General features: G+C 38.9%; 1 protein-coding gene across 1 annotated transcript in view; it reads left to right on the top strand.

The window, feature by feature from the left end:
- The window catches only part of Dennd4a (DENN domain containing 4A), a 112,707-nt gene that overhangs the window by 835 nt on the left and 88,719 nt on the right, over positions 1-23,153 (top strand). The window contains exon 2 of the mRNA XM_021171458.3: positions 22,642-22,708. The gene's annotated coding sequence lies outside the window, so the exon portion shown is untranslated. The remainder of the gene's footprint in view (positions 1-22,641; positions 22,709-23,153) is intronic.

Raw genomic sequence — 23,153 nt, forward strand, 5'->3', positions numbered from 1 at the left:
GGGGGGAGTGGGAGAAGGGGCAAAAAAGCTTGTGACCTAGAATTGGGTCGCAGCGATATCTCTTTTATGGTGCTTTTAAATGACAGGACGTAAAGGGAAACTTGGATGTTGCTGCTCCAGTGTGCTCTTCCTTCAGAGGAATGGTTGGCCTCAGAGCGGTAGAGACGCTTTTTATTTGTCTTATAGGACAGTTATTTCTTGTTTGCAAAACAGGACAGGCATCAGTCAACAGGCTTGTATTTATCTGAGGGGAAAGCGGGTGTCAGCCAGCCAGAGAGACATGGGAGGGCAGGAATTGTGTCACTCTGTGAATATATTGTTCTTTTAAGTGTATTAGATATGAATGAAAAGGGTAGCCCAAATGTAAAATAAACAATATTACATGATTATAAGATTATCTTTAGTGTATATACAGCCTTAATCTGTTTTCTGCCTACCCATTGTACCTCCTCTTTCCTTGGGGGAAGGGGGTGGAGACACCTGTAAACATCGTAGCCCAGGTTACACTAAGCTATTGTGGTGCATTTGAGATTACTATAAAGAGGAGTCTCAGGGGGAACCCAAGATTAGTTTATAAGTAAGGATTCTTGGGCAAATTGATCAGTTTATATTTACAGTAGTTCTGAGCTACAGCTTCTGAAAAAAAAAAAGGGAATAGAATTTCTGATCTGAGCCCTAATTGAACTTAAAATTGTACTTGATTTCTTTTATGGGACTTTGTTTTATTTGGGCGAGATGTAATAATCGTTTGAGGCAGCTTTTTATTTTTACAAACTCCCTTTGAACTGCAGCTCCCAGCAAGAGTCTAGAATAACATATAGTTACCACCATCATTCTATATGTGTTACATAACCCCCCCCCCCATCCAATGATTAAACACAGCCCTACTTTGCTGTGGAATTTTGAAAGAATGTGCTTGTGAGGGAAGTTAATTGATCTTGACACCAGCTTAATATTAGGGATAAAAATGAGCAAATTTTGGCTTGCATTTCAAGCTTAAGTGCACAAGTTTACATTTTTGAAGTTTGGTGAAGGAGTACAACTTTTCTATCCCTGCAAGAGAGCCAGAAAGCTGGTGCTGATTTGAGCTCTTCCACTGGGATTACCAGCAGCTTATTGATTCTAAAGTTCCTGGAACTTTTGTCCTATTTCGGCAACTTGAATAATATTTAGTGTAATTGGAAGATTATATGAGGGAAGGGACAGAGCACTTCATATTAATTTATTCAGAAAACAGTAAACATTATAACAAAGAAGAAAACTATTTTCTTCCTGCATGATACAAACTGCATTGCCTTTAGTTGTTTGCAGAATCTTTAGCCCTCTGCTTATGGGAAGCGTAGTTTTTCATACCCATCACTAAACATAGAGCTGATTGTTATGTTACAGATCCTTCATTCTGGTGTATATTGGTGGTGCCTCAGGACTGTAAGCCATAAACATAAGTGTCTCCAGCAAGAAAATGGACTTGCTATTTCTGCTTTCTCCCACGTCAGGGACTTAACTTTTCAGAATTTCACCCTTTCCTGCCAGAGGTAATAGAAGGAGATTCTAAGGAATCAAATTTTCTTTCTTATCTGCTCTCTTCATCCCCAGTTGGTGTTTATTCAGTAGAATTAGTGGGGTGGGGTGAAGAGAGTACAGCTATACTTAATTACTGTATATCATCAATATCACTTTGGATTCTGAAAGAAGTATAAAGCCTATTTGAGACACTATTCATTTACATATGGGGTTATTGTAATAGTAAAAAGGCTCGCTTTTTTGTTTTTGTTTTTCTTTTTTGAGACAGGACCATGCTCTGTAGCTCATGATGGCCTAGAACTCAAGAGCTTCCTGCCTCAACCATCTAAGTGCTGGGCTTATAGGTATATGTGACCACGTTTGGTTAAACTTCTATTCTTATAACCACAAAGTGGCATTAAAGGGTTAAGAGAAAATATGAAAACTCTAAAGCACTATTTGATCAACAAGAAAACTGCCTTTGCTAGCAGAGTCTGGTGTGTAGGTGCACTCCCAGTAACAGAGGCAAGTGGCTGTCTGGATGGACTGTCAGCGCTAACCTTGAGTTCGTTTGTATGCCTGTGGATGCTTTGAATTAACTTCTGGGTTCTTTTTGCTTCCAGTCCTAAACTGCTCCATGTTGACAGTGCCACCTACTGATAATGCGCTCAGTCTTTTCCTCATTACCTCACAAGTCGTTAGGCAACAGCACTGGGATGTTTCAGAGATACCAATATTTTGCTAGTTACTGAGGATACAAAGGTGAATAAAACATGACTTCTGCCCTCCAGTCCTGCCTGAGAAGTATTGTTTGCTTTTGGCGCCAACAGTGCATGTGTCCCCTATTTTCCTGTCTCATTGCTAATGCTGGGTAGGGTTCCCCACCTCCACCCCCCCCCCCCCCGCCCCTGTACTCATATCCTTTTGTAACTTTCCTAGTGGGAAACTGTGCTTTGGGTTCTAGACACCCATTTTAAAAATACATTTTTGGAACACTAGATTTCATATTGGGGTGTGTTTATAAGTAAAACCTGTTATATGGAGATCAGAAATTTATTTTTATTTCTGTGGTAACTTCCCTTTGATTAATTTGTGTTGCATGTGCTTGTGTGGGCTAGAAGTTGGCATCAGATGCCTTCCTTAGTCACTATGTTTTGGGACAAGGTCTCCCAGTGAATCCAGAGCCTACCAATTGGCTAGACTGTCTGAGTTCCTGAGACAGCTTTTCTCTGCCACCACCCAATCCTGGAGAAACGTCACCCACTCTTTTATGTGGATGCTGGGAATTCAAACTCTGGTCCTCATGTCTGGGTACGAGGCCTGGTACTTAACCCAGTGAGCTATGGCTCCATCCCTCTTACAGGTCTTAGAAACAGCATGTCCCTTGAGCTTTCCAGATTCTCAGCTCCTCTTCCAGAAAGCTGCAATTATAGACGTGACTATGCCCAACCAACTGTAACTGTTGTTTTGTAGATGAGACATTTTTCTTCTTGGAAAGCTTTAAAAATAAACCCAATTACCAAAATATGTAGTACACACCCACATGCCTACATAAGATGTTGACATTTTTCATTTTTGCTTCATATATATATTTAATATAAAAGAACTATATATATATCACAGTTGCCACATGGGATTCTAAGAGCAGTATAGAACTTTATACTTCATATGATGTTAATGTCTTTTTGTTCCATCCAGTTTCACATCTCTCTCTTTCCTGTTACTGACCCACACTGTGTGTGTAGTGTGGCTCTGGTGCTAATCTTTGTTTTCAGACTGGGTGAGAGTGTGTCAGGCTAGACTCTAACTTGATAGGAAGCCTGTGTTGCTCTTGAACTCCTGATCTTACTTCCCTACCTCCCAAAGCTGGATTGTAAGATTGTACCACCACACCTGGCTCTACTCTGAGTGCCAAGAACAAAGTATAGTGATATGTATGAAAAACACCACAATGAAACCCAGGATTTTGAATGTTGATGTGATATTTTAGTAAGAAAAGTCAAAGTATGGATTAGAACCAAACTTCATGGATTTGAATCTTTGAAAATATTTTTAAATTGTATTTTATGAGAATGAGTGCTTTGCCCACATGCATGTCTGTGTACCACATGCATGCCTGGTGCCTGCAGAGGCCACAGAGGTATCGGCTCCCCTGGAACTACAGTTACAAACAGTTCTGAGCCACAAAATGAGTGCTAGGGGCCAAACTCAGGTCCTCTACAAAGGCAAAAAGCACTCTTCATTGCTGAGCCATCTTTCCAGCCTCCTTAGTCTGAATCTTGACTTTACTTTTTAGTGGTTTTATAGTTCTTTAAACTATATCCTTCATGCCCCTATCCTATCAAATCGAAATGTTCATTTTATATGGTTTCATAAAAATTTAATGAGTTTATTTACGTAACCCTGAAAAAAAATGTGATGGTTTGAGTGAGAATGGCCTCCATAGGCTCTGCTATTTGAAGACTTGATCCACAGGTGGTAGATAGGTTTAGGAAGGATTAGGAGGTGTGGCCTTATTGGAGGAGATGTGTCTCTGGGTCTCAAAAGTCCATGCCATTCCCTGTTAGCGTTTTCTTTTTCTGTCTCATATTTGTAGATCAGATGTAAGCTCTCAGTTATGATTCCAGCACCACACCTGCCCGCTGCCATGCTCCCTGCCATGATGATCATGGCCTTAAACACTCTGAAACTGCGAGACCCCAATTAAATGCTTTCTTTTATAATTTGCCTTTGTTGTGGCACGAGAACAGTAATTAAGACAATCTGTGTCAGCCAGGTGTAGTGGGACATGCCTTTAATCCCAGCATTCAGAAAGAAGAGGCAAGCCTGGTCTAAACAGTGAGTTTCAGGACAGTCAGAGCTACTTTTTTTTTTAAAGGCATACTATGGCTACATGTCTGTTACTCTTTCTTTTCTTTAAATACTGGTATGTTTAAGTAGGTATTGATACTGCTGTGTCCTGGTATACAATCACTGAATTTTCTTGATTTTTATCCTATCTTTATTGATTTATTGCTTTGTGGGTTCCACTGATTGAAAGTGCTGTACTGCCAGTTATCATTTCTTCTATTAATGCTCATCTACATGGTATTCATTTTCTGTCTGGCATAAACAGTGCCTCATTAATATTCCTCTATCTTTTAAAGCAGTGACTTTCAACTTGTGGCTTGTGACCCCTTTGGTGGTCAAACGACCCTTTTACAGGGGTTGCATATCAGATATCCACATTACAATTCATAACAGTAGCAAAATTACAGTTATGAAATAGCAGAGAAAAATAACTATGGTTGGGGTCTCCACAGCATGAGGAGCTGTATTAAAAGGTCACAGCATTAGGAAGGTTGGGGACCACTGTCTTAAAGCAACATGCCAGAGTTTTCCCAGGTCATGGGCCTGGTTGTGAACTTGCTAAGTCCTGGGAAAGAAGTAGAATTTTGACAACCAATGTGTATTTCTGTTTCTTTATATTCTTTCCAGGTGTTGTTAGATTTTTGGATTTTGCTAGTGTGCTTGATGTAAAATAAATAGCATTTCATTTTTGTCTTGTGTTTATTTCCCTTCATTTTTTAAAAAGTATTTTTATTTTTGGTCATCTCTTCATTAAATTTGTGTGTACCTATTCTTTTCTTTCTTTCTTTCTTTCTTTCTTTCTTTCTTTCTTTTTTTTTTTTTTGACAGAGTTTCTCTGAATAGCTCTGGCTGTCTTGGAACTCACTTTGTAGACCAGGCTGGCCTCGAACTCAGAAATCCGCCTGCCTCTGCCTCCCAAGTGGCTGGGATTAAAGGCGTGGGCCACCACCGCCTGGCCCGTACCTATTCTTTATATATATATTTTTTTTCCTTAAAAAAAAAAGATTTATTTGTGTGTGTTTAGGCGTCTGTGTGAGTGTGTTCAGATGTGTGAGGGAGTACAGCTGTTTGCAAACTCAGGTCAGAAGAGATTGTGAGGAATCCTTTCCTGACACTCTTTGCCTAGTTCTTTGAGCCTGGGAAATGTGTCTTTTCGCTAGGCAAGCTCTGCTGATTCTCCTGTTTCAACCCCCTTGGATCTGAGGTTGCAGGCATGCATGGGATGCCTGGCTTGTGTGGTTCTAGGATTTGAACTCTGGCCTTCGTGGTTACTCAGCCAACCGACCTCTTACCTGCTGAGAGATCTCCCTAGTCCTTTTTACATATTTTCTACTTGGCTTTTTTTGTTGGTTTTTTTTTTTTTGTTAACTTATTTGAAAAAGATCATTTTAGTTATTTTAAAATATTTTCAGGATATTTACCAATATTAGAGAGGCCCACTTTTTCTTTTTCCTTTTTTTAATATTTTCTTTCTTTCCCTCTTTTTTTCTTGCTTTCATTCTTTCTTTCTTTTTTTTTTTCTTTTTTCGAGACAGGGTTTTTCTGTGTAGCCCTGGCTGTCCTGGAACTCACTTTGTAGACCAGGCTGGCCTTAAACTCAGAAATCCGCCTGCCTCTGCCTCCCGGGTGCTGGAATCAAAGGCGTGGGCCACCATGCCCTGCTCTTTCTTTCTCTGTCTCTTTCTTCTTCTTCTTCTTCTTCTTCTTCTTCTTCTTCTTCTTCTTCTTCTTCTTCTTCCTCCTCCTCCTCCTCCTCCTCCTCCTCTTCCTCCTCCTCCTCCTCCTCTTCTTCTTCTTCTTCTTCTTCTTCTTCTTCTTCTTCTTCTTCTTCTTCTTGATATTTCTAACTTCTTGGAACAGTTATCATGGATTAAAATCACAATGCCTTATCTGATTTATCACTTTCTCCTCAAACTCTTACCTAAACCAAATTTATTTACTTAGATAAAGTTTTGCTTTTATTTATTTTTGTTGTATTTCAGAGATAACATGGATTGCTATTGACTTCATAATTCAAGGAAGAGACTTTTAGTAATTGTATACAAGTTCTTCTTATCTTTCCCTCTCTTTCTTTAATGTCTACTCATTCACTGAAATCTATTTATCTGGGTACATGTACCCCAGTCTGGCCTCCAGCTCACTTTATAGCTTAGTTAACTCTTGGTCCTCTTGCCACTATATCCAGCTTATTTGGTAAATCTTTAAAAAAAAAAACAATTTTATTATACTTCTTTATTTACTGATCTCTCTCTCTCTCTTTATCACACACTCTCTCTCTCTCTCTCTCTCTCTGTGTCTACACTTGTGGGCACATGCATGTGCCTGAATATGAAGGTCAGTAGACAGTTTGTTAGAGTTAGTTCTGACATTCTATCTATGGTTCCTTGGGGTTAAACTCTGGTCTTCAGACTTGGTGGCAAGGACCTTTGTCCACAGAACATCTCTTTGTCCATTAACTTATTTTGAATTAGAAACTTCCCTAGCATCCTTATTCCAGTACTTTCCTTTTTAGAAGCTGTTTCCACTGGTTTTCTTATTTTCACTTTTGTTCCTGAAATTCACATTTTCAGAGTTGGCAAAATGTATATCTAAAACACCAATTGAAAATTCCTTGTTGACTCCATTGTTAATTAGATGAAGCCAACACTCCTTACCATGTCATTAAAATTCTCTACAATTTGGCCTTTGTCTGGCTCTCTAATCTTAACTTTTATAATTTCTACTTTCCCTTTCCACTCCAGCCTTATAGCATTCTTCTTGAAGTTTCCTCGAATATATCTGTTATTTCTGGAGTGTTGTGTTGCTGCTGTGGTCCTAGGATAGAAGTATCTTTCTGGAATGCTGTCATCCCTTCCTTCTTATTTTGTCTAGCTAAGTCCTTTATATTCTTTAAGAATGAGGGACAGGTGGTGTGATGCTGGCCTTTTATACCAACACTTGGGAGGCAGAGGCAGAAAAAGAGGCAGAGGCAGGCAAATCTCTGAGTTCAAGGCCAGCCTGGTCCAGAACAGTTACTCAGAGAAATGCTGTCTCAAAAATTAATTAATTAATTAATTAATTAAAAAAATTAAGAACACAAGCTGCTCTTACAGAAGCCCCAGGTTCGACTCCCAGCACCCATATAGCAGTTTATAGCCATCTATAACTCCAGTTTCAGTAGAAACGACACTTTTTTCTGCATATATATGCATGCATACAAAACACAATACACATAAGATAATTAAAAGAAAAAGAATCAGGGCTTTATTCCTCCAGAAAGCCTTCTCAGATCTGGATTATTGGGTCTCTTGTGGAGTAATCTATAAGTACTTTGTCATGTCTCAAGTTCTAGTGAGATTTGTAGAGGGGGCAGGAAGAGGCTCAGTGGGTAAAAGATGCTTGCTAGCCAGGCGTGGTGGCGCACGCCTTTAATCCCAGCATTCACTCGGGAGGCAGAGGCAGGCAGATTTCTGAGTTCGAGGCCAGCCTGGTCTACAGAGTGAGTTCCAGGACAGCTAGGGCTACACAGAGAAACCCAGTCTCAAAAAAAACACAAACAAGAATTTGTTGAGTCAGTTATTGTAGTATGAGAGGAAGTACCAGGTAGTTGGCTAAGGATCAGTGGCTATGGGTTTGAAACCTGGTCTTGTTCCTGTTTCTTTATATCTCAGTTTCCTCCCATGTAAAATGGAGAAAAGTGTGCATTTATTGAGTTGGGACACTTAAATTTGATAATACAAATAAAACGTTTGAAACAATATCTTGTATCTAATGAGTAATCTAGTCTAACTATTGTTGACTTTAGAGCATTTTAATTTATGTGTCTTATTCTCTCATTAGGCTTTGAATCAGTGAGTGAAGGAACGTACCAAGAAATCTGGATCTTAAAGTGAAAGATAACATTTCTAATCTTTCAGAGTGTCCTGAAAACTTGAGTCTAAGTCCGTTTTTTTCCTAGCAACTACATTTGGCATCTTGCCACACATGTGAAATTGACATTGATGGTAATTAGCATTTCTTAATTACACTTCATAATTGGTTGCTTATTTAAGACTCTGCGTGCTTTACTTAGTAGTTCTACTGGAACTCTAGGAATACCATTTACTTTTAAGCCTCCCTTAGTCTGTTTGGCATTTAATCAACTTTTCCAAATATGGATTAAGGTGTGAGGGGCTGAACAAAGGGGTAGAGTGAGGGTAAAACCTTATACCTCTGAGCCAGCCATGTTGAGTATAGCGTCACCATTTGATTTAAGATAGGTCATCAGATGTAATTTCAGTAAACACTTTCCAGAGGTAATATAAGACATTAAAAAAATACCAATAACCTGTCTTCTTCATTACTGCGAATGATTAAGACATTTTACTTACAATCATTCTTTTTATTATTTCAGAATCTGTTTCTTTTACCTTAGATTTAGCAGGCCTCATTTTGCTCTAAATACCAAAACCATCTGTATAATCTTGGCAAATTGATAGAAGTACTGTTTGTTTTATTTTTATCTCTGAGCTTGCTGTTAAATTTGTAGGGTTTTCTGTCTCACTGTTTCTGATTATATGAAAGTAAGTTTGTCTTCTTTTGAATATAGGAACAGTACAAATTTACTCTTCAGAATCCACTTGAAAATTGTTGCTAGAGAAACTAGACTTTTTCCTCCTAAAAGGTTTTAAACTGCTAAAGAAAAATTCTAACAAGCTATTATCAAATTAATGTGGAAATCTTAATGTATCAGTCTTATGTTAGAGGCTAATACCATATAATGGCTGTAGTGTTGGGAACTGCTTTTTAAAAGTGCCACTGTCTTAGTATTGAATATTTTAGTTGAAGACTCTGAAGTAGCATGTTTTTATGAGAATGGATGTAGATGAATGGGGAAAACTGAAACTTTATTTTGGTCTGTGAGATAGAACTGGCTCTTATCAACAGAAAAGTTGAGTTAACCCTTATTCCAGTTTTAGTCAAGATTATAGTTAAATAATTCTATTTTCCTTTAAAAATTAATTTAACTTGGTATGGTGGCACATATCAGCACAGTGAAGGCCAGGCTTGATGAGGTCTGGACCAACCTGGCCAATATAGTGAGACACTGTCTAAACAATTAAAAACTCTCTATTGTTATTGTTGTTGTTGTTGTTCTAACACATGCTAAGATATTCCTACCCTTAATCTTTCAATTTTTTTTTCTGGATATCAGAACTTTGTAATAGTATTTTATTTAATTTTTTAAAGTGTAGTGTTGGGAATTGAACCTGGGTACCTGACTTTCTAGACAACTGTGTTATTATTGAGCTACACCCCAGCTTTGCATAGTATTTATGTTGCTTTGTTGGTGATAATTATACTGAAGTTGAATCCCCGAGATGTTGTTTGAACCTGCTCTCATTGATGAATACTTTTCATTCTTTTAGCCTAAGGAGTAATTGAGGTTTCTAATTTCATAGAATTTTTTTTAATGAGACTTTCCCTTTTCTGATTAACTGCTATTTTAGTATTTCTTGACCACCTCCCATTTTTTTAAGAGTCAAGGTCTTGCTAGGTAACTCTGACCAAACTAAATATAGATCCTGTATAGCCCAGGCTAAATACTCCTCCTGCCTCACCCTCCTCATGATTGCTGGGATTCTAAGATACCACTCCCTTGACTTTTGTTTTGAGGGTTGTTGTTCATGAACATTCTTTTGTTTGTAGGCAGTAGAAGCCAAATTTAGCCTAACTTACTAAAAATGGGAATTAATTGCAAGGATACTGGGGACTTGATGGCATGTAGTGATAGAAGAGCAGCCACAGCTCCTGAAAGGGCTTGAGATCAGGAGTTGAACACGCCTCAGCAGTCAGGCGGCACTTGTCTCCAGCACAGTTCCCTCGCTCCCTACTTGCTCATTTCAGTTTTGTCTCTCTGCATGTTGTTTTTCGCTGTTGTGGAGCCAGACATGACTTCCGACTCGTTTGTTGTTTTGAGGCCAGGTCTCCCTATGTAGCTTGGCTGGCCTGGGATGAGGTTGGCCTTGAGATCACAGAGACCCACCTGCCTCTGGCTCCCAGGACTGGCATTAAAGGCCTGTACCTCTTTGTCAGGCTGTCTTCTGACTCCTAAATTCATATATTGTCTCATGATTCTGTGCTCTCATTATAAAGCCCGATAGAGGAAATGTACTACAAGGCAAATATTCTTTGTCTTGTCTATCAGCTATGGCAGATGAAACCGCGGTTTTACTGAACGTGACTCTCAACACTAGCTTTGTGGAAAAGGATAGACAATCCAGCTTCCCCAAGACAGGTGTATACAATGAATAGACATTCTAAAAGCTGCTAGTTCCAAAAGAATAAAAAATAAAATTAATTTTTAAATGAAATTAAAAGAAACCTCTCAGTGTTGCTGCATAATACCAAAGAATTTGAATTAATTCACTCCCAGTTCATAGGTGGTTATTATGAAAGCTATGAACATCTCCCCTTTTCAGGTGAAAACCAGTGGAGGTAGAGGCGCCCTTTTCCCTTCCTGTGTATAGAGTTTGTAGCCCAGTCATTCTATGAATACTTGTATATTAATATATACGGTCTTTAATATATTAACTTATAAAAAGCATCTCTGAGTTGTAGTCTTACATGTAGCTCCAACTGGCCTTAGACTTGATATGTAACCCAGGCTAGCCTCCAGGTCAGACTCTTCCTTATTGGTGTGCCACTGTGTCGAACCTTAATAACACTACAATATTCCTTATTTAGCCAGCATTTACTTATTGCTTGTGTCATGCCAAGGATTGTGCTATAAAACAAGTTATACTTTTGTTTACTTTCAGAGAATTTTCACATTCTGGTGAAGAGTCTATGTCAGAGGTCCTTACACTATTAGTATGACAAATCATATACAGTGTGTGTGGAGTCTTGCGGCCCAAGACTAGAGAGTGGAGCCTTGCATAGGGAAGTACAGGCAGGACTCATTTCACCAGAGCTGACCATTTGACGGGGTGTTCTGGTGGAGGAGCTGAACTTGAATTTGCTAAGATACCCGGAATTATGTGAATGGGAACGCTGTACAATGAAACTCAAGTGAATTTTTACACTGTTTAATTTAATGAAGCTGGAATTAAATCCTGGTCTTAAGCCTGCCTTTCACACATCTGAATTTATGGCCCTTTTGAAAAGATAGCTGTAGACTGTACAGTACTCAGACCATTTGTTCTTTAGCTTTATGCTCCACCACCCCCCTTTTCTTTTTCTTTTTTGTTTTTTGAGATGGGGGTTCCTCTGTGTAGCCCTGGCTATCCTGTCTGAGGGCCTCACTACTCTGGTCACTTGGTGACCACCTTTACTTTTTGCATTCATCCATGACCCCTACTCTGCCCTATCAAACAACACACACACACACACACACACCCCACACATGCACATACAGACACACAAAAGCCCAGATTTATTATCTGAGAAGTGACTGAGGAGAGAAAGGAAAAAGCCAGCTTTGTGGTTGTAATGAGCAGTTGTGTGTGTGTGTTCATGTGTTTTAGCATGAACAGCAGACTCAAAAATACCATCATGGTCATTCAAGTCAGAAATTGTGGCTTTTTCTTCCTCAACACAAAATTAGAAACTATTTGACTTTTCTCACTTTAATCCTTAAAATGTGCTTCACCACCTTGTCCACATTATTTGAATTATATGTAAATGTAAATGCGTGTTTGGTTAGTTGGATTTTGAGATAAGGTCACTTCTTGAAGTGACAGCTAGCCTCTTGCCTCCGCCTCCTAAGAGCTGGGGTCATAGGCGTGTGCTGCTCTGCTTGCCTTCAGATGTCCTTCTGACAGTGGGTAGGATGGAGGTGATGCACAGAGAAGGGAAGAGAACAGGACTGTGGTCTGTCTCTCCTATGGTGTACGCTGCCTTGCCATCTCTACGGCATGATGCCTCTTTCTTTTCAGACCTCAAGCCTGACCTGCGTTCCTTCTCATTGCTCTGTCTTCTTGGTTAGACTCCTCACTTCCTATATAGCTCATTTACTTTTCTGACTTGTCTGCTAAGCCCCCCATAAGGTGGTCTTTGTGCTGTCATTTCCTGCCACAGTTTGGTACATGATAGGAGTCTTCGTTGTAAACAGGAGTCAGCTTTAGTCAGCTGAAGCAAGAGACACTGGGTTTGTTAGAAAGATATGCAGAACTGACTGCAAGAGTGGAGAGTTTACATGTTGAGGAAAAAACAGGAAACAAACCTCAGGGCCAGATCAGAGCCAGACTGAAAAACCATAGTACCCTTCCCCCATGACATCATTCATTGATGCTCCTCTTGTCACTGTGTGCACTCTGCCACTGTTTTAAGAAGTGGGTGTGTGTTTAGCTTATAAACAATAGAAATTGTTTTTATACTTCTGACTATTGAATGTCCAGAATCATGGTCAAGTTATAGTGGGAGAGTCTTCTTGTGGGTGACAGGCTGCCAAGTCATATGTACTCTTGACCCAGAGAACCCTAAGAATGGATTCTAACCTATCCTTGCAGTGCTGACTCTCAATTTAAATTCTGCAAGAGTGCATTGAATTGACTGGCCAGGGTGCCAGAGCGTGGTAAGCAAGTATCTGGCCCTGATTGGTCCAGTTCTGGGATTGGTTCTAGATTCTACTTTCTTTCCAGACACACATGACAGATTCTCTAAGCAAAGGGAGTGGCTGGCTCAGGTCTGGGCAATGAGAAGTAAAACTGGTATCTGTCCATTTTCAGTGGCCATCTGATTAGTGAGTAAGAGCCAGAGTCATGATACCTCACCCTAAGCCTTTTCATCATCCAGCATTCAAGTGTGGTCATCAGTGTTGCTCAAACCCAAATCAGTGTGATGCCATAAGAAAGCAAAGGATTAGCAAAGTCATCCCTTGGTGTCTATTATTTGAGGTACATTACTTGCCTCTGTGTGTGGTGTCTGAGCAGAAGCTTCGGTTAACCTGGCAGTTGGACACTGGATGAGCTGCGATTTGAACTCTGCTCAGATGATTCTAGAGCATGCCACTGCTATGTAAAAAAACAAGTTAGTTTACCCATTTCTAAGCTGCCATATAAGGTTTTATAATATATAAAGTTTTACAATACCAGTTTTAGAAAAACTGAACATGCATATACCTGTATGCTGGTGATCTCATTTTTGGTTTTTAAAGTATGCATTTATATGTCAAAAGATATATGCAATAACTTCTGTCCATCACAGTAGCCTAACACTGGAAATAAACCAGATGTCACTAACAAAAGAGTAGATAAGTAAAGTTATTCAGAATTATTTAAAAATTGTCATTAAGATGAAAATTTATTCAGAAATGGAAATGAGCAACCTACTGCTACATCGAACAAGTGTGGCTGATTCTCCAAAACAATGTAAGGTGAAAAAGCAGGCCCTCCCCTTCCCCACCTCCCAGATAGACTACAGGAGTCATTCCATGTCCCACTTTTATAATGTTCACAGAGAGAAATCTAGCATTAGAATGCAGAATGGTGATTCTCCAGAAAAATGGAGGGGCTTTCTGTTCCTGGTCGTACTCTGTTCTTGACACTGAGAATTCTTGCAGTTGTGCAGTTTCTTTATGTGTGTTACTCTTTAGTTAAAAGGAATCAAAATGGGCCTGGAGAGATGGCTCAGGGGATGAGAGCTTGTTTTTGCAGAGAACTGCTGTTTGTCCCCAGCACCCACACAGTGGCTAACAAACTCCTGTTGAGGAAATCTAATGCCCTCTGCTGACTTCTGTAGCACCTGGCATGCATGTGGTACACACACATAAACACATCAAGACATTCACATATATAAAAAAATTTTAAATTACAAACAATAAAAACAGGCCTATGTATGGACTAAATTGGGTAGCAAAGCTAAGTGAGCCCCCCTCAGGTTGTGAATTGGGTTTTATCTGCACATCTTTATGTATTTTAGAAGAGACTGTTAGCATTAATTAGTTCTTCTAGGGCAGTGCATGACACCTAAGAGGTTAAGAGCCTACATCATGTATCTGTAAAGAAGCAGGCACATATATAAAAGTTGTTATTTTATACAGTTCACTGTGGATAGCGCATTTTAACTCTGGGATAGAACCTGGCCTCTAAGGGCAGGCTCTCTACTTTGGATCATTTCACACTTTCTCAGTCTTACTTAAAAAAAAAAATCTTTTAGATTTACTTTATTGGAAAATGAACAGAACGAAGGGAGGTATGCCTATAGCACTCTCCTGAGAGGGTGAAAATGGGGATGCGGCCAGAGAGATGATGGCTGTAAAAACAAGCCCAAGGGGCTGGGAAGGTGGCGCCATGCATGTACCAGTTTCCACTCCATTTCCCCTGCCTCTTCCCATTAGAGCTCCTCCAAGGATGACTGTGCTTCCTCACTTCCCATGGTCTTCTTCTCACCCCAGTTAGACTTCCTTCACGCCAGCACTTTATACTGAAATGACACTGTTCAGATCATTGATTGGATCTTTGATAAATCCAGTGGCTAAGTACCTCATAGGGTGGGAGTGGGCTGAATGCTCATGAGTAGAGGGCTGGCTTCATCTGGGTCTCTTCATGGTCTCCTTCTGTCACTGGCCTGCTGAGGGCTCTGCATCTTCATTATCTTCTCCTTGTAGCCATTCATTCTAATCCGTTCATGATACCATCCTACCATAGTGTGGTTTGGATGTATATGTGCTTTCAATCACATTAGTGCTATTTTGCTTCAGATTCCCTTCTGGTTTCTTAACTGTTCTTACTCAACACTAAATTTCCATGTTTCTACATTTCTATTTCATAGTGTTTTCTTGCTGAATGGTATTCAGTATCTGCCACATTTAAAAAGTATCCCTTTAATTATGGCTGTCATGGTTTGTTTATTTATCCATTCAACAGATATTGAGTGCTGTTCATCAGGTACTACTGTCATTGCGTACAACAGAAAACTCCTAAACCTCAAAGAACTTTTACAATATTGTGCAAAGGAAGAGAATTAAACATAACCTCAGTAAATAAAATATTTATTATGTTGGATAGTAACTGAGCATAGTGGTACATGCCTTTAATCCCAGTACTAAGAGATAGAGACAGTCATATCTCTGAGTTCAAGTTCAACTTAGTCTACATAGCAAGTTTCAGGCTATGTAATAAGACTCTGATACAAAAAAAGTGTGTGTGTGTATATATGTATATATATGTGTGTGTTTATAGTACATATAATATATGTATTATATAATAAACACAATGCTAGAAAGGGAAAATGAAAAAACGAGAAAGTTTAGGAAGGAGAGACTGCATCATAACTAACTATACCAAAGTCAATCTTCGTATTTTTAGTGACTCTGTAGAGAGAGGACGAGGGTACATGGGTTTGGGCTTAAGGTGGAGGATTGCAAAACATAGATATGTAGGAAGAGTCATGAAGTGGACATTTTGGATCTCAGTACCGAGTCATACCTAGTAGCATAAGTTTGTTTAATAGAAAGGAGATATACTTTGTCTAGGGCTGGGATGGTCATCAGGATGTTTAGGAGAGTCATCTATGGGTCAACAAGGTGGGGTAAGCATGCCTTCTTACCAAGCCTGCTGACCTGAGTCTAGTGCCCAGGGACCACATGGTGGAAGGAGAGAACTGACTTCTACTCGTTGTTGTCAGAGCTCCAGGTGGGTCAGGGGACACGAGCATGCTCCCACACTACACAGAGAAATAAATGTAGGGGTCTTGTTTGGTTTGGTTTTGAAACTAAGCTGGTCTGAGTAGGCTGCAGTGGCAAGAGATCTGGGGAAAGCCATGTCAGGCCCTGCCCTGTTACTGATGGTTTGTGCTGCTGTCCATGAGTCAGATTAGCCTTCCTGGAAATTAATTTCCTCATTGATCAAATGCTGAGATCAAACCAAAGGATTTTAAAGGTCTTTCCCTTTAAAACCGAATTTAAAGGAATTTCTTCCTTTTAAAGGAAATAGGATATAAAATATCTTTAGATCAATAATAATGTGACATAAAATTTTTAAAAAATTAAATGTTTTATGTCAATTTATTTTTTTATAAATTTGAAAAAATGCTCTATGACAACTTTTTAAAAATTCCTTCTTTGTCTCTCTGTCCATCTGCCTCTCTGTCTCCTTCTTCTCCCTCCCTCCTTTCTTTCTTTTCTTGAGACAGAGTCTCACTATGTAGTCCAGGCTGGCTTGAGGCCAGTTTAGACTATACAGTGAGATACTCTGCCTCAAACAAAACAAAATACAACAAACGTAAAACCAGTGCCACCACTCCCATCCAGCAAATCCATTTTAAGTAATTTCAGAATATAAGAGAAGAAATTCTAGTTCACAGTGCTATTAACACTTGTCAAGGGTGCTCATTTCCCTATTACATCACCAGCACTGGGCTTACAGTTTTTATTCACATTTGTTCAATTTAATTTTCCAATATTCATGATTCTTCCAAGGATCCTAGTATTTGTATGTTTTCTGTTTTTTTAAACTTTTTTACTTATTTTTTATGTGTATGTGGGTTTTGCCTGTATGTGTGTCTGAACTTCATGCTTAGTATCCACCTGCATCCCTAGAACTGGAGTTGCAGACTTTTAAAATGGATGGTAACCGAATTGGAATTGAACCTTGGTCCTCTGAAAGAGCATCCAGTGCTCTTAACCATGCAGCCATCTCTGTAGCCCCCTTTTCTTTTTTTAAAATGTTATTTCTATGTGCATGTGTAGCTGTGCCTCTGTACATATTCCACAGTGCACCTGTAGAGGTTAGAGGAAGCTTGTGGGAGTTTTCTCTTTTTGACCATGCAGGTCCTGGGATTGAACTAAGGATTTTATTTTTGTTTTTGTTTGTTTGTTTGTTTGTTTGTTTGTGTGTGAGACAAGGACTCTTGTAGGCCAGACTGGTCTCAGACTCCCTATTTAGCCAAAAATGGCCTTCACCTTTCTCCACTCCTCAGTACACTGGAGATCACATACCTGTATAAGATGCCTGTCTTAATGATTAGGTTTCTGTTTGAAGTTTCTGTTTGTTTTTAGTTTTTGATCATCTAATATGTCATATAAATTTAAAAAATTACATCAATCATTATTAAGTAGAAAAGTAAGGGGATTCTCAAAGTTGTTTTCAAGGATTGATTCTCAAAGTCTATTTAATATATTATGTTTGTGGAGTTTTAAGGTCAGGATCCCTTTTGGGGTTAAAGGATCTTTTCACAGGGGTCATCTAAGGACATTGGAAAACACAGATATTTATGTTATGAGTCATAACAGTAGCAACATTACGGTTATGAAGTAGCAACAAAAATAATTTTTTGGCTGGGGGAGGGTCATCACAACATGAGGAAATGTATTAAAAGGGGACAGAATTGGTGAAAATTGGAATGTTCAACTTTGATCAAATGACAGAATTCTAAATCTTTATTTAAGGTAGAACCACAATTCTGAGTGGTTTGCTTACAGTTATAAGGAGAGTGGTAACAGGACCCTGTGTTATCTGGGGGAAGCATTCAGCCCCTGCTGACAGCAGTTCCCTTTGGGGCCTGGTTGACAAAGGCAGATGCTGTTTCAAAGAGGAAGTAAAAAGTTGGAGATGTAGGGATCGTGTGCAAGGGGGAAATTAAGTAAAAGAAGTCTGCAAGAGAGGAAACTTAAAACCAGACTTCCTTCTCATGCTGGTGAGCCAGGACACTTGGATTTCACAGACCATGCTGGCTACAAACGGACTGCCAGTGTCAGAGTGGGAGCTGATTTTTGTCTTTGCAGGCAATGTAGATTTCACTGTAGCAATAGGAAATTTCAGTTATTGTAAGAGAATACGTCTAACATGAAGACTTCTCTAGCTGCCTCCTCCTCATCTCACTCTACTCACGTTTTACCTCTCCACTTTCTCTTTTTGTTATCTGTTATCATTTAATTAATTTATTTATTTGAGATTGTACTGGGCTTCTGACCCAGGCTCTGCACATGCTTGATTCTAGCCCTTTATTTTACTTCTATGCCACCCTCCTCTTCTTAATTATTTTTTAAAACTTTATTGCATTTTAATTTTGTGTGTGTGCGCATGTGTGTGTGTTTGTGTGTGCACGCGCGTGCCATGGCACTAGAGTGGAGGTCAGAGGACAACTTGTGGACGTCAGTTCTCTCCTTCCCCCACGTGGGGCCTGGCAGTGGAACCCAAGTCCTTAGGTTTGGTGGCAGGCTTGCTGAAGCTTCTTCTATATCTTTCAATTCCACTTCTTTCTTTTTTCCTTTTACTCTCTAGTCTTATTTTTGTTACTAGTTTCTTTCTGTCCTTTTGTTAAGTTTAACTTGAGCTTTTGTATACTAACTTTTTGACTGTTGAAGCCTAGGTTCACTAACAAGCACTAATTTCTTCAAGGACTCTCTTTGCTTCCACCCTTGAATGTGAAGTATTATATGTAGTAGAACTCCAAAGTAAAAGTCATAATTTGATTTATGGTTATAGGCAAGCTATTATACTGTAATTATAAAATTTCTTCAATTATAAAAAGAGTAATTGAAACAAAATCTCAACGGTCTTGCTCGTAGCTCCAAACTATCATGATTCTGTGATGGCTCCACTTTCCTATGCTTCCTACTGTTTTGACCTCACTCATTACTAAATATTTACACACCTGCCATGTGTTCCTAACTGCTGTGCATGCAGTATAATAGAAGACACAGAAATCATAGCAGTCTTTGAATTGTCTGCAGTCTATCTGGAGACAGGTGACTGTATTAAAAGTTCTTTCTAGTCTGATCCTGTTCTGTTGAGAACAGATGCGTATTCCCGAGACAACAATAGCTACTTCCCACTCTAGCCTAATTAACAGCTTAAGGGCAAAATTGCCCTTGAACAAAAGATGACTTCTCTAGTTCTTACACAGCTGGGTTCCCATTATACCTGTTCTATAGCATCTTTTGTTGCCCCTTTGTTTCCAGTCTGTAGTTTCTGTGTAATGAATATTGATCTTAAACTTTAAACTGAGGAGATTGGGCTTTGTTGAGTTGCAAGATGATCACTGCCAGTGATCTTTTGTGAGCACGTACATGCATGCCCTTGCATATGTTTGTAGAATCACGATCAAAAGGAATGGGCTAGATGACTGAGCGAGAGTGACCCACAGAGGTCTCTGGGCCATGTTTATTCCTTGTACTTTGGCTTGGTTCTGCACACCTTTTGTAAGGGGACGTTGCTTTACAAAACATATTTTCCTTTCATGGGTTGTATATAGCTTTAGTATATATATATATATATATATATATATATATATATACATATATATATATATACATACATATACATATACATATATACACACATACATATATACATATACAAAAGCATACTACAGAAAGTAAGGACAGGATGTGGTATCTGAAGGAAAGTGTGTGTGGTTAAGAGAGGGCTCCACAATGTATGTGCTCTATAATCAGCAACGGATGTGCTGCTAGTAAATAAAGCTAACTAGTTGCCTCTTTATTATTTTATTTTATTATTATTATTATTTGGTTTTTAAAGACAGGGTTTCTCTGTGTAGCCCTGGCTGTCCTAGAACTCACTCTATAGACCAGGCTAGCTTGAACTCAGAAATCCACCTGCCTCTGCCTCCCAAGTGCTGGGATTAAAGGCGTGTGCCACCACACCCGGCTAGTTGCCCTTTTTGTTGTTGTTTCCTTGTGAATGTATGGAAAGTAAAGGAGTAACTGTAGTGTGCTGCCTCCATTAGCAGAAGCATACTTTGCAAATACTAATGTAGTAAGTAGAAAATCAGTTAATTCTAAAAGCTCTCTCTTTTTTTACGTGATTCATGGAATCAAAATGAAGTTTATTCTGTCGATAGAAATAAGTGATACTGGGAATGCGACAAATTAATCTAAAAATTCAACACTGAAGGAAATGATATCTGGGGTTTTTTGAATAGTAATATAAATGTTGTTTAAAGTCACAGTCAAATCAATGTTCTTGCTGTATTAAAGAAGTCATAATGATGGGCTGGAGAGATGGCTCAGTGGTTAATAGCACTGACTGCTCTTCCAGAGGTCCTGAGTTCAATTCCCAGGAACCACATGGTGGCTCACAACCATCTGAAATGGGATCTGATGCCTTCTTCTGGTATGTCCTATGACACCTACAGTGTACTTACATACATAAAAATAAATAAATAAACTTTAAAAAAAGAATTCATAATGACAGAAAAAAAATTTGGGAGCTGGTAAGATGGCTCCAGAGGTTAACAGCACTTGGTGCCAAGCCTGAAAGCTTGGGTGTGATTCCTGGAACCCATCTAATGGAGAGAACCAACTCTCATGAGTCATCTTTGATCTCTACTTGTTCACAGTGGCTTGTACACACACACACACACACACACACACACACACACACACACACGGATAAATGTAAAAAAAAAAGTATTTGGAATTGGTTTTAGCACACTCATCATTCATATTGAAGTCTAAAGAAGCAAATATCCTGTCAGGTATTTGAAAAATTTACACAGGTATTTTCACAAATATAGCATTTTAACTTGAAATTGTATATGATGTTGTTTTGGGGTTTTAAAAAAATGTTTTACCAGGTCAGCAGTATGTTAACTCCTTGCTATCAATGAGCAGTAAGATTTAGAAATATTTGAAAAAAAATATATGTATACCATTCCATATTTGCTGCTTGAAGCTGTTCAGAGAGCCTGAAGTAGAGCACTATCCTACTTTGTAAAAGCACATACATTTGTCTTGATCACATTTAGCAGTCCAAAGATAACAACAATGACTCACATGGTGGTGCAGACATGTAATGCCAATACTGGGAGGCTAAAGCAGAAGGATTACAAATGTAAGGCTATCTTCAGCTATATTGTAGAAACCTGACTTTAAAGAAAAAAATCAAACAATAAAAACAAAAGGTAGCAAGATTGTACTTACATTGTTTCTCACAATTCTTTTCATTTTCCCAGCTAAGACATTGTATCAAAATTTTGACTGAAACATTCTATGTCTCTTATTTCCCATTTACCAGACTGGTATCTAGGATCAACTAAGTCATGGATTCCTCCTCCTACACCCTCCTCCTCCTCTTCTTCTTCTTCTTCCTCCTCCTCCCCCTCCTCCTCTTCTTCTTCCTCTTCTTTCTCTCTCTCTGTCTCCCTTTGTCTCTCTGTCTCTGTCTCTGTCTCTCTGTCTGTCTCTCTCTCTCTCATTAGAAAAGAACTAGTTGTGTTAGCTTTGGTTGGCCTAGAATTCACTCTATAGACCAGGCTGGCCTTGAACTCACAGAGGACCACTTGCTCTGCCTGCCACCAGTCATTGAAATCTTATTCTTAACTGTTTCTGCTACAATCTCTCTGTCATTAGACAAGAATTGTCCAGATTGGTTAAAGATATAGCAATTTCCCTTCCAGGTGGACAGATGATTTTACACTTTAATTTTAACTCACACCTTGAGTAAGGAACATTGTAGAATCTCTGAGAAATCACACTGTGCTAACCCCACTGGCCTAGTACAAGGAAAGAGGAAAGTCATTTCTTCTGAAAGGGTTGTTGGGTCTTCAGTCTTTCTTAACTCAAGGAGGAGTAAGAGGATGGATACAGGGGGACCATCCCATGACTCTGGGGTCAAGGGTGATGCTAGAACCCTAGCTGACTCAAAACTCTGGCATGTGTGTTTCCAGCATTATAAAACTACCCTCCCAAAACTTTATCAGCAAGGCCACCTTTTCTTCTATCATAACTACAAGCCCAGAAACCCACTCAGTCTAAAGAAAGTATGCCCGTGGTGTACTAAACCTCACTACAACAGGGTTTGTTGTTTTCTCCCTAAGGTTTGGGTTTTTTGTTTGTTTTTCTGTAGGGCTAAAAATTGGACATTTTGTAGACTGGGTCAGTGGTATACCACTGAACAGCATTCCTAGCCCGACTTTGGGTTCTTTATCCTGTCCCTACTGTATCTGTTGTTAAGGATTGATTCTAAGATAGTTGTAAGCATTTACAATAAAGGGAAACTCTTTTGAACATTGGATTTATTTGGAACATGTATATGGAACTTCTCTGAGTCTGCTTTTAAGTTGTCTTAAATAGATATTTTTGTCTTGTGAATGAGACCCTTAGATGCAGTGCCCCAGGAACAGCCATTTTAGATGTTCTCCTTCCCTTGCTCTCACATCCGTGCTCTTCTGTGCCATTTGTCATTCTACTTTCTCTCCTACCCCCTGTGTCTATTTCTTTTCAAGTCTGTAGCTATTATTGATTAAAATGTGGTTTTTAAAAAAGCAGTATTTATCTTAAAATAATTACTATATCCACAGGTATACTAGGGGGATATTTTATCAGAATTAATTTAACTTTAATTTCTATTCTTTTCAATATAGAATTTCTCAGATCCTGAGGCCTCACACACTAGGAGCTGCTTTTTTCCAACTGAAACGTCAGTAATGTGTGAGTATCTTTTGTTTTTCTTTGTGATTTATTTCAGTTGGCTTTCTTCTATGTTAAACACTGGAAACTTAATTTGCCAGAGCTTTAAGGATTTGGGATATAGTCATTATATGATAACTGTAAGTAACAGGTGTTATAAAATAATGTATTAAAAGGTATTTTAAGCTGTCTCTTGAAGAGGAGCATAATGACAGAGTCTGAAATCCCAGCACTCAGGAAAATGAAGAAGGAAGATTGTGAGTTCAAATCCAGAAAAGTCCTTTTAGTCTATTTAATCAACTGGTCCATTGTAGTACTGACCATTTTCGTATATAAGTCTAAGTGTGTGATTATCATATCAGATCCGGAAATTTCACTAGTATTTGATACTTTTTAAAAGAGCCTAGACCTCAAACTCTCAATCTTTGGACCCTTTTAAGCTGCAGTCATAAGTGTGGTCACTATA

Source organism: Mus caroli, unplaced genomic scaffold (genome assembly GCF_978045245.1).
Source record: "Mus caroli unplaced genomic scaffold, Mus_caroli_1 scaffold_11, whole genome shotgun sequence".
In the NCBI taxonomy this organism is placed as follows: domain Eukaryota; kingdom Metazoa; phylum Chordata; class Mammalia; order Rodentia; family Muridae; genus Mus; species Mus caroli.